The sequence below is a fragment of the Giraffa tippelskirchi genome, chromosome 5 (genome assembly GCF_054371585.1).
Source record: "Giraffa tippelskirchi isolate mGirTip1 chromosome 5, T2T-mGirTip1v1.2.pri, whole genome shotgun sequence".
Lineage (NCBI taxonomy): Eukaryota > Metazoa > Chordata > Mammalia > Artiodactyla > Giraffidae > Giraffa > Giraffa tippelskirchi.
Window position 1 is genome coordinate 146,650,957 of NC_137279.1, and position 12,291 is coordinate 146,663,247.

At 36.7% G+C, this 12,291-nt stretch overlaps 1 protein-coding gene and 1 non-coding gene across 2 annotated transcripts in view; one reads left to right on the top strand and one right to left on the bottom strand.

The window, feature by feature from the left end:
• Positions 1 to 12,291, bottom strand: part of TNNI3K (TNNI3 interacting kinase) — a 340,280-nt gene that overhangs the window by 321,309 nt on the left and 6,680 nt on the right. The window lies entirely within an intron of this gene.
• On the top strand, positions 6,288 to 6,359 carry TRNAC-ACA (transfer RNA cysteine (anticodon ACA)). Its single transcript has one exon. It is a non-coding gene; the product is annotated as a tRNA-Cys (tRNA).

The window sequence follows — 12,291 nt, forward strand, 5'->3', positions numbered from 1 at the left end:
AAGACAAAGGGAAAAAAGGTGGACAAAGGAAAAAAATGGTTTTGTTTAATTGAAGTTTTTCTTTACCATTTATCCACTTGTGTCTGTGCCTCAAAGTGAAAATTAATTTGATGTAGGTAAGATAAATTACTCAAAGCTTCAAACAATGGATCTATGTAACATGTGGTTGTTAAAGAGCCTGCTGAGTGATTACATATGACCAGTTCTTTGCTTAGACCCTCCAAGCAGAAACAATCTCAGTAAGTAGTCTGTCCAGGCATAATTATCATTATTTTTGTCACATGCCCTATACTGTATCTTCTTAGTGGTAGAATAGTGATCATGGTTACCATGCCACACAGTTTCACGCCATCTTCCTTTCAATTCAATATCATGTCAGTGTTAGAAATAGCATCATTCTTTGGCATGTACACAAAGTTCCTGATCTCCCTTCTGTTTACATTGTCCACCTCAGCATTCCACCAATCAGAACTGACATTGACTCAACTGTAAAATGTATTCTATCCATGTTATACTATAGTAGAAGAACTAAGCTGGCTCCCTTCACAGTTGAAATTTTACAACATATACTCTTGAATATAAATTAAAAGCAGTGTTATGGTTAAATTGGTGTAAAGTTGTTGGGGGTACAAAAAAGTCAATTTTTACCCACAGCTAGATTAACAGATCAATACTTTAGGTTGGGTGAATCAATAGAAAGTCAGTTTATAGGTCTACACAGTATCTGATTTCTTCTTGCAGGGGCTATTGTCTCTGAAGCCAATTATTAGGGGACCTATTATAACAAGTAATGTTTTAGTATATCCTTAATACCAGGCAGACTTTTGACAATAAACCCAAGTTCAGTGCTTCCAATTTTATAGTCAATATATATCCTAATATACTTATACCTAATTTTACTGGCATTCAAATAATATATCCTTCCCATCCAGAGTTTAATAATCTAAGTATGAATTAAAAAATTATGTTTTCAATTAGACTTTGTGAATAAGTTATATACATTTTCTTCATAATTTTATGTCTTTTCTGTAATTTGGATTATCCAGAGTAGACTGTAATTGCGAACTTCAAGACAATTTATTTTCTATTAAATCTGGACATGTACTAATTCACAAAATCATCTTAAGATCAGGGCAGCATCCTTTAATGTTATTAAAGTTGGTTATTGTAACTTTTCAGTGGTCAAATATATTTATATTTGACAAGTATGTACTATAACTATATATGTGTATCCATACAGATTATATGTACATACATATGCATAAATTACATACATATGTAACATATGTATATGACACTGAGTGAGTGCTCAGTCACTCAGTCATGTCTGACTCTTTGGGGCCCCATGAACTGTAGCTCAACAGGTTCCTCTGTCCATGGGCTTGTATGAGTGAAAGTCGCTCAGTCGTGTCCAGCTCTTTGCAACCTCATGGACTGTAGATTATCCTGGCAAGAATATTGGAGTGGGTTGTTGTTTCCTCCTACAGGAGATCTTCCCAACCCAGGGATCAACCTGCTCTCCTGCATTGGCAGGCAGATTCTTTGCCACTGAGCCACCTGGAAAGCCCCAATATATGTATGTACTTTTCACAAAAACAATAATATAACAAACTGACATTGTGAAGTCCTACCCTGAATAAAGCCTATATGAAGGCAACATCTACTTCTACTATAGCACTTATTACAGATGATAGAACTAATGTCTTCATCTCTCCTGTTAGGCTGTGAGCAGCTTAAGAACAGAAATTATGTCTTACTCACTTTTGCATTCACAACAGCCTAGCATAGAGCCAGACAGATACAGATATAAATTTAATTGTTTTGGTTTGAATTGAATTGAACTAAACTGAACCAAACTGTATTAGATTGAAACAATTAACTTGAGTAGACTCAATCTCTTCAGTAAGGGAAATATTGCTCGGGTCTAAAACAGAGGTGAAGTGAGTAGAGATGAAACCATTGCCAATTCTGCAGACAAAATATGGCAGCATTTTGAAATTCCATGCAAAGATAAATAATTCTAATCTCTTTATGTTTTCTCACCTTTTCTTTAAAATTTTATCTATATCTTAAGAAGTTTTTGCATTACTTGGAGTTGTTAACATTAACCATTTTTACAAGATATATGATGCTCTAGCAATAGTTTACAAATAAGACTTCATGGAGAGTTTCTAAAGCCTACAATTACCAGGACCTGATCAACTAAATCAGAATCCACTGGGATCAGGCCCTTGAATTAGGGGAAAAAAAAACCTTCCAAAGTGATTACTACACTGTCCATAAAATAAGTATACAGTAGGGTCCCTGTCTGCTGCATATATATGTTTGAATATAACCTAATTTTATATTCAAAAGTATCACTTACCCTACAAAGTAGTTTTTGATGTACATTAATAAAGGGTGCAAAAAAACCACCATGCTAAATAAATTAAAAAGAGGAAAGGGTTACATCAGACTGGTTCAGTTCAGTTGCTCAGCTGTGTCTGACTCTTTGCAACCCCATGAACCACAGCACACTGGGCCTCCCTGTCCATCACCAATTGCCAGAGTCTACCCAAACCCATGTCCATTGAGTTGATGATGCCATCCAACCATCTCATCCTCTCTTGTACCCTTCTCCTCCTGCCCTCAATCTTTCTTAGCATCAGGGTCTTTTCAAATGAGTCAGCTCTTCAAATCAGGTGGCCAAAGTATTGGAGTTTCAGCTTCAACATCAGTCCTTCCAATGAATATTCAGGACTGATCTCCTTTAGGATGGACTGGTTGGATCTCCTTGCAGTCCAAAGGACTCTCAAGAGTCTTCTCCAACACCACAGTTCAAAAGCATCAATTCTTCGGTTCTCAGCTTTCTTTATAGTCCAACTCTCACATTTGTACATGACTACTGGAAAACCCATAGCTTTGGCTAGATGGACCTTACAGAAGGATTTCTGAACATAGCATGACTTAAACAGGTCTTGCTTCTTATGGAGTTTTTAAAATCTTGGAACAGAAATAACTATTTAAGCTTGAGTACATGATAAATTGAGAACTTGGACACAATTTAAATCATTGTATCAAGAGACAATTCAGATAAATGTTATTAAAACATCTACTATTGTTCTACAGAGTAAAACAAATTAAAACTGATGGGATCAAAGTGGGGCTTCCCTGGTGGCTTAGGCAGTAAAGAATCTGCCTGCAGTGTTGGAGATTCGGGTTCGATTCCTGGGTGGGAAAGAGGCCACCCACTCCAGTATTCTTGCCTGGAGAATCCAATGAACAGAGGAGCCTGTTTGGCTACAATTCATGCGGTTGCAAAGAGTTGGACATGACAGCGACTAAGCATGCAGGCATGCACGATGGGATCAAAGTAATTTAAACTTAATTTTGATTTTTTTTGAGACTAACAATGGATGAGATTAAGTTAGGAAAAGTCATAATTACCAAATAATAGAGAAAGTACATAAAGTGGTAGCAATGGTGGAAAACAGGAACAGGAAAGACAATAAGAGTTTCAAAAGGAAAAGAGTCAAATCAAGAGATCTTAGAGGAGGTTCAAGAGGGAGGGGACATTCATATACTGTGACTGATTCATATTGATACATAGCAGAAACCAACACAATATTGTAAAGCAATTATCCCCCAATTAAAAATAATTATTTTTAAAAGGAGAGAGCTTAGAAAAGCTAAGACAACCTTAATTGTCAGAGGAGAGAAGCACCTGGGCAGAAGCATAAGCCAGTTTGTCTATCAATGAGAGGATTATACAAACTATATTTGAATTCATGGTACATTATGGCAAGAAATACTGAGGAAGTTGAGTGGTTTAAACATTGGCATCATTTCTTAAAAAGGATAATAAAATTTTGCTTGTTGTAAGTCTCTTGAGATTACATTTGAAATGTAGTATTCAATATCTACTCATGATCATGAAAGAAAGAACAATCAAACAAAGAAAATTTTTCTTGGAAATGCAGAAATGGGTTATGAAATATATTACTGGCTCAGGAGAGTAACTGTACATATTATCTAAATGCTCCTTTAATAATTCCATTAAATTTCCCTAGATATCATAATTGAATGGGCTGTACATTTTTACCCATTTAGAAGGTGTTTTGTTTTAAATTTAAATTTGCAAAAGGCTTTCCAGTAAATTTTATCAAACCATTTCAGACTTACTCTGCCCAGTGGCCTTTGGTGTTCAGGTATCTTAACTTACGGCTTAATGCAGATCACAGGGAGTTAGTGGTAGCGTTAGGAACCAATCTAAAGCACTGTTCAATTTTTATACTTTGCCCTATGCTGAGTTTTACCCTTAACTAGAAAATTACATTCTGTTTTTACTCACTAGAAAACTTCGAAGATGGTTTCACTGCTTTCAGTAACATCTGATTATGGACTATAAAATATGCATTTATGTAAGTATTTTGGCTACTGTTGATTCTATTTTTCTACTGTGTAGCTTTCTACTATGTATCTAACTACAGAAACATAATCTTTTTGCTCTTTAAATCAAATTGATAAAATACCATCATATGTGGTTATCATTTCTATATTAATAAAAAAGCCACCTGCATACTGAATTTTTAGTTCAGCAAAGATGATGATAACATCTTACAAAGACAAAAGGTATCTATCTGTGTCTAAACAAAAATATTCTCCACAAATATGTGTTTACAGAGAATATAAAATATAGGATTAAGGTGAAAGAGGAGAGTGAAAAAGTTGGCTTAAAACTCAACATTCAGAAAACAAAGATCATGGCATCTGGTCCTATTACTTCATGGCAAATAGATGGGGAAACAGTGGAAAAAGTGACAGACTTTATTTTTTTAGGCTCCAAAATCACTGCAGATGGTAACTGCAGCCATGAAATTAAAAGACGTTTGTTCCTTGGAAGAAAAGTTATGACAAACACAGACAGCATATTAAAAAGCAGAGATATTACTTTGCCAACAAAGCTCCATCTAGTCAAAGCTATGGTTTTTCCAGTAGTCATGTACAGATGTGAGAGTTGGACTATAAAGAAAGCCAAGTGCCGAAGAATTGATGCTTTTGAACTGTGGTGCTGGAGAAGACTCTTGAGAGTCCCTTGGACTGCAAGGAGATCCAACCAGTCAATCCTAAAGGAAATCAGTCCTGAATATTCATTGGAAGGACTGATGAAGAAGCTGAAACTCCAATACTTTGGCCACCTGATTTGAAGAGCTGACTCATTGGAAAAGACCCTGATGCTGGGAAAGACTGAGGGCAGGAAGAGAAGAGGACGACAGAGGATGAGATGGTTGGACGGCATCACTGACTCAATGGACATGAGTTTGGGTAAACTCCGGGAGTTGGTGATGGACAGGGAGGCCTGGTATGCTGCAGTCCATGGGGTTGCAAAGAGTTGGACATGACTGAGCGACTGAACTGAACTGAAAATACAGGATTAAACACTGAAAGTGTTGAAATCCACTTTTTTTTTTCAAGTTCAAAGCAAACACACTTCTGTAAAATATTATGCTATGTTAATGTGCTTGTGAACTTTTCTTTCCCCCAGTTTTTTCTTTTCTGTGTCATTTCTACACAGTTCAACATGGAGTACTATCACATGAATCACCACTTTCCATTACCATTTCACTAGGAAGTGATCTGTGGGGATACCCTGGATATTTTTTAAACTTCTCCACTTTTTACTGTTCAACAGAATCTCATGTCAATTTTGTCACTTGGTAGTCAAATTCTGGGATGATTACCCTCACCCATCATATACACTACTACTTACTACTATTTCTACCACCTCTGCTACCACTACATCACTTCCTTTCTTTATTTTTGGTCAGCATTTTAATTTCTAAGAAGGTACCTGAACACTTTTATAAACGAGTATAAGTTAACCTAAAGAGTAGATATTTTCTCAAGCCAATCTTACTCTCAAACACTACACTTCATGCTGGGTCTCTTTTAGACCCTCCTATGACCAGGTACTCCCTCCTCCCAATCTTCACAAACACTGCTCCCACTGCTAAAATACATTCCCGTACTCATTCTCTCTCCTCCTACCCTCCAAAAACAATCAAAGAAATATAAATAGGCCAATCTTACTCATCTCTCAAGGTCTCAGTATAAATGTCATATGTCCTGAGAGGCTTTTCTTAATCACATAGTCCCTTAAGCTGGATGACATCCTGTAGGTTGCTTGCTGCTAAGTCGCTTCAGTCGTGTCCGACTCTGTGCGACCCCATAGATGGCAGCCCACCAGGCTCCCCAGTCCCTGGGATTCTCCAGTTGCTTATTGTAGCTCTAATCATAAATTTCAGACTTCCTTGGTGGCTCAGATGGTAAAGCGTCTGCCTACAATGCAGGAGACCTAGGTTCGATCCCTGGGTTGGGAAGATCCCCTGGAGAAGGAAATGGCAACCCACTCCAGTATTCTTGCCTGGAAAATCCTGTGGATGGAGGAGCCTGGCAGGCTACAGTCCATGGGGTCGCAAAAAGTCGGACACGACTGAGTGACTTCACTTTCACTTTCACTCATTAGTTACTGTAATGGATTCCTTTTTCCACCTGTCTTATCATTTGCTAAACTGGAAAATCCTCAGAGTGTCTAGCAAAGGCGCTGACACATAGTTAACATTCAGTATATGTTTGATACTTTGAAGTCAAAGAGGGCCTAACAGTGGCCTATATTATTTATCTGTTTGAAACTATAATCTTATTTTTGAAGGAACCGTGTAGATTCATTTCCTACTTTAAAGCACATACATTGAACACACTTTTGTTTGCTGATGCATCCTCTGACTTCCTCTGTGAAGAGTTAAGGTAGTTTATCATCTCTAACATACCATCTCATAAGAAACACTATGCTAGGCGCTGGGATGTTTGCCTCAGTATATGGTTTCCTTAACATGGCCTAAAAAGAGATGAGATTCTAGATGTTTACCTTATCTCACTTTTTCCTTTTCATACTTTCCTAAATTTAGCATTTCCATGATCGTTATATTCCATGACCATGATATTCATTATAAAAATATAACATCTACTGGTGCCATCCCCTCCACTTATATACCATGCCCTCTAATATTAAAAACATACCATCAGTAGGGAAAATGTTAAAAAATAAGTCAATAAATGAAAATGATAATGTATGTTTCATTGAATGATAACAGATGACTGATTTCTAAATTCTAAATAAAATATAAAAGTAATAAAGACAAATATCTGAGGAAATAAAAATAATAGCAGAGTATATAAAAACCATTTTAGAGCGAAGTTTGAACCCAGAAATGTAAATGGAAAATGGAATATGTTTTTGCCTTGAGGAATTAGCCAAAACTACACATTTGGTTTCAATCAGAGGGTGGTCCAGTGTTCCCACATGTTAGAAATTCTTAGATGGGATCATTGATAGATTAAGCAGGAACTCCCCCCTCATCTGCCAAATATGCCTTCAGAATAAAAATCAACTAGAAGCAATATCTGTCATACTATACTCCAGACCAAAATAATTGTGGAAAAGGCTGCTTTGGCATTGAGCAAAACAGGGGAAATGAAAAAGAAAGTAAAATAATATCCCTGAGAAATTCTGGCCCTAAATATGCTCAATATGGATTTCTCCTGTGGATATACAGAGCTGCGTGGGTTACAGAACCTCAGCTAACCATACTTTAAGATTGTAATACCTCTCCAGTCTCCTGACAGAAGCAAATGCAAAGCCCTGGGGGGGAGGGTCCATTCATCTTAGGCCATGGGGAACTTCTACAGACACTTTACCAAGGACAATGAGCCACAGTTAATGCTAATCAGACATAAAAGAAAGCATGGTGATATGAAATGAAAAACTAGAATTAGAAGCTAGTGGAATTATCAAATACAGTCTATAAAACAACTGTGCTTGCTTACCACATTTAAAGGAAAAAAACAAGAGTAAGCATGAGACATGACAGCAATAAACATATCTCTAGAGAATAGGAAGCTCTAAAAGGAAATAGCAGACTTTGGTGAAAGGAAACCCATGAATTAAAAAACGTTTAAGAATCAGAAATTTTTCATTTCATTTTTTCAAAATATTTTTAAGAAACCAACTAAATTTTGTTTTCAGTTTACATTCACATATGGAATTTCATATTGAAAAGAAAAAAAATACACCCTCCAAAAATATTGATCAATTTAATAAAAAATGGTTAACAATTTTATTAAGTGTTATATGTTTGAAATTTTAGAGCTCTTAGCACATTATTTTTAAAAAATCTTGGCAAAGTTTAACTTTCTTCTTTACCTAATGCTAGCCATTATTGCTGAAACATCTTTATTTCAGATTCCTGATATTTCAAAGACCACTGGGAAGTTACTGTATTTATTTTGCTTTTTTAATTCTTTAACACACATGGACTCAAAGCTCACTCTAAAATATGATAAGTACTGGACACCTATTATTCCTTGATTCCTTACTGAAATAAACTTATTAGGAGTCCCTGCTATGATGATGGTGTATTTTGTGTATTTCTTTGAATAAATAATATACAGGAATCATTTAAATGCATATTCAGTGGGAAGCCATCTGGCTCCATGTGAATTTATGAATATTTTAGCTTGCTCAGCGAGTCAAAAGTAAAATCTGGCACTTGGGATTATCATGTAGATTTGTGACATATATCATAAAAGTTTGCTTCTATAAACCAATGATTGACATATCTACTAAAGCATAGTTTCTTCTTTTCATCATTGATTGAGTCTACTTAAACTATGTGTAATATGGAATGCTTAGTTTGGAAGTCATGGCAATTCAACTTGAATCAGAACATGCAATGTTTTATTAAAATAGTTGCACATAAAAAGAGAATCTTGGATTGGGTTGGACTTTATAGGTTACTGTTGTGGATACTGTGATGTCGTCCCCACATTTTTCTTCTATGACGGGCTTATTACTTCAGTTACTTCAGCTACTGGGAGTGCTGTCAATAGATATATTTCAGCTGTCAACCCCATTCAAAGATTGCCTCAGCCATAGAGGACTATCTTGCCCAAAATGCTCCTTCCCAAGATAGCCATATCCAGTGATAGTTGATGAGTGCTATAAGTTGTGGCCACTCAGGTCCAACTCAGGATAGCACTAAAGTGCCATTCTGGCACCAAAACTCCTCCTGGGATAAGCCAAACAAGACTGTCATTGGGCCTATATCACAGCTTGACCTCTCCCTTCTGCTCAGTCCTGCTTCTGTTGCATTACTTGAGCAATTATTAGTCTCAAAAGCATTTCTTAAGAAATGCACTGCACTGTAGACTCCGTCTCAGATGCTGCTCTCCAGAACACTCAACCAGCAGCCATTATCTAATCCTACCTCTTATCAAAAAAAAGGACTTCGTGGGAAAATTCTTGGGTAAATTGTCTTCTAGTCACTTTGCTTCAATATTTCTGGCATTAGGAAGCTTATTATCTAATAAGACAATTTATTGTATTATTGGGCAAAGTTACTTCTAATACTGTATGAACACTTTCTTCCTTGTAATATCTCAAACAATACAAAACCAACTTCATCATTCTACTGATTTAATCATTAATGAATTACATAGAATTCTGATGAATGTTCACAATTTATGGCATAATTACATTCTTAACATTTTTGAGAATTATACTTTGATAATTAGAAATATAGATTTGAGAGGTGATAGTACACAGATGATATACAAATGAATGAAATCCCGAAGAAGTGAAAGCGGGTAGAGAAACCGGAACACAATGACCTGTGATCTTCCAGTAATATGAGGTAAGAGTGATGATGAGGAACAAATTATTGACACTTTAAAGGAGGGTGAATGAATTAGGAAAAGAACTAGTACTATGGGATTCCCTGAAGCCAAATGAAGAATGTACTGCAAAGGTGTGATCACTTGAGACAAATGCTGCTGACCCGGCCTAAAGAAGAGAACTAGAAAGAATACTGCATTGTTTTTCTTCTAGTTTAATTGAGACATAATTGACATACATTACTGCATAAGTTTAAGGTGTACTTCATAATGATTTGACTTACATACACCACGAAGTGACAATCACAATAAGTTTAGTAAATATCTATCATCTCATACAGATACAAAATGAAAGGGAAAATATTTTTTCCTTCTGATAAGAACTCTTAGGATTTACTCTATTAAAACATTCACTCTTAACATATAACAGTGTTAATTATATCGTTCATGGTGTACAATGCATTCCAGTACTTATTTATAATTGGAAGTTGGTACTTTCTGACCACCATCATTCTATTCCCTTTCCCCCTACCTCTTGCCCTTAGTAACCACAAACCTCATCTCTTTTCCTATCAGCTTGTTTATTTATTTATTTATTTTTTTGAAGTATTGGGTTGGCCAAAAAGTTCATTCAGATTTCTCTGTAAGATGAGAACACCAAATGAACTTTTTAGCCAACACAATATTATGGTCTTCTAACATTATGCTGGGTTTCTCAGGTAGCACAGTGGTAAAGAATCCACCTGCCAATGCAGGGACACAAGAGACACGAGTTTGATCCCTGGGTTGGGAAAATATCCTGGAGTAGGAAATGGCAACCTACTCCAGTATTCCTGCCTGGAAAATTCCATGGACAGAAGAACCTGGCAGTTGACAGTCCATAGGGTTGCCAAGAGCCAAACACAACTGAGTGACTAAGCACATACCCAACACTATGTTAGTTAATGATGTACCATATAGAGATTCAATATTTCTATGCATTACAAAGTGATCAACGTGATAAGTCTAGTTAATATCTGTCACTGTATGAAGATATTACTAGATTTATCAAAATGGAGAGACCTGGAAACCCTAAGAGGAACAAGCTCAATAGAGTAGAAGTATAGAGGTCAAGACTGAACCATCTTGGAGAATGAATCAGAGAAAAGATATTGGACAATCAAAGTGCAGATAGTTTAGTTTAAGATTTTCAGTGTAAAGGGAACAGAGAATAGCTGAAGAAAGTGGAATTAAGAAAAATTCTTTTTATCCTAATTAGAGAAGTAACAGTATTTTTGTGTACTGATGAGAATGATCCAGTAGAGATGGAAAACCGCTGATACAAGAGAGAAGAGAGAATTGTTGGTGTACTATCCTTGTTCACCTCCTTCCTGTATCCTTGAAGGCAGGAGGAGGAGAGGACGACAGAGGATGAGATGGTTGGATGGCATTACTGACTCAATGGACATGAGTTTGAGCAAGCTCTGGGAGTTAGTAATGGACAGGGAAGCCTGGTGTGCTGCAGTCCATGGGGTCGCAAAGAGTCAGACACAATTGAGAGACTGAACTGAACTGATCTTTGTTCAAAAGAATGTGAAATTACAAAGAAAATCACATTTAAAGATCTTAATGCTAAATGATAGTGATTCAGAAAACTCGACATATACATTCACTTGAGAGTAGACAACTTTAGGAACAATATACTATATTCCTAGAACCCATTTCAGAAGTCATAGCTTCTTTGGAGTCACTAGAATACTACAGAAAAGACACAACAAGATTACAGAGTTTTACAGGGCATTCTAGAGAGTAGAAAATAAAATGCTTCAAGCTCAGTTGGTAAGAGTAAGAGATATTAGTTTTTATAGTCAAAAACTCTCCTTATATACTATTTATAGCATCTTTTAAGCCTCCTCCCATAATTACAGTAAATCAAAATCCAAAAATATGTAGCAGTCTATTACTTAGAAAAGTTTTGTAGTAATGACATGTACTCAGTCACTAAGCACAGGGAGACTTTTAGGTTGCACTAGTTTACCTTATGCTCCTACTGTTCATGGCGTTCTCAAGGAAAGAATACTGAAATGGTTTGCATTCCCTTCTCGAGTGGACCACATTTTGTCAGAACTCTTCCCCATGACCTGTCTGTCTTGGGTGGCCCTTTACGGCATGGCTGATAGTTTCATTGAGTTATACAAGGCTGTGGTCCATGTGATCAGTTTGGTTAGTTTTCTGTGATTGTGGTTTTCATTCTGTTGGTCCTCTGATGGATAAGGATAAGAAGTTTATGGAAGCTTCCTGATGGGAGAGATGGACTGAGAGGGAAACTGGGTCTTGTTCTGATGGGCAGGCCATGCTCAGTAAATCTTTAATACAATTTTCTATTGATGGGCGGGGCTGTGTTTCCTCTCTGTTATTTGACCTGAGGACAAAACATGGTGGAGGTAATGAAGATAATGTCAACTTCCTTTAAAAGGTCCCATGCATGCACTGCTGCACAGAGTGTCCCCTGAGTGCACTGAGTGGCAGGCTACTGCTGACCCACGCCTCTGCTGGAAACTCCTGGACACTCATGGGCAAGTCTGGGTCAGTCTCTTGTGG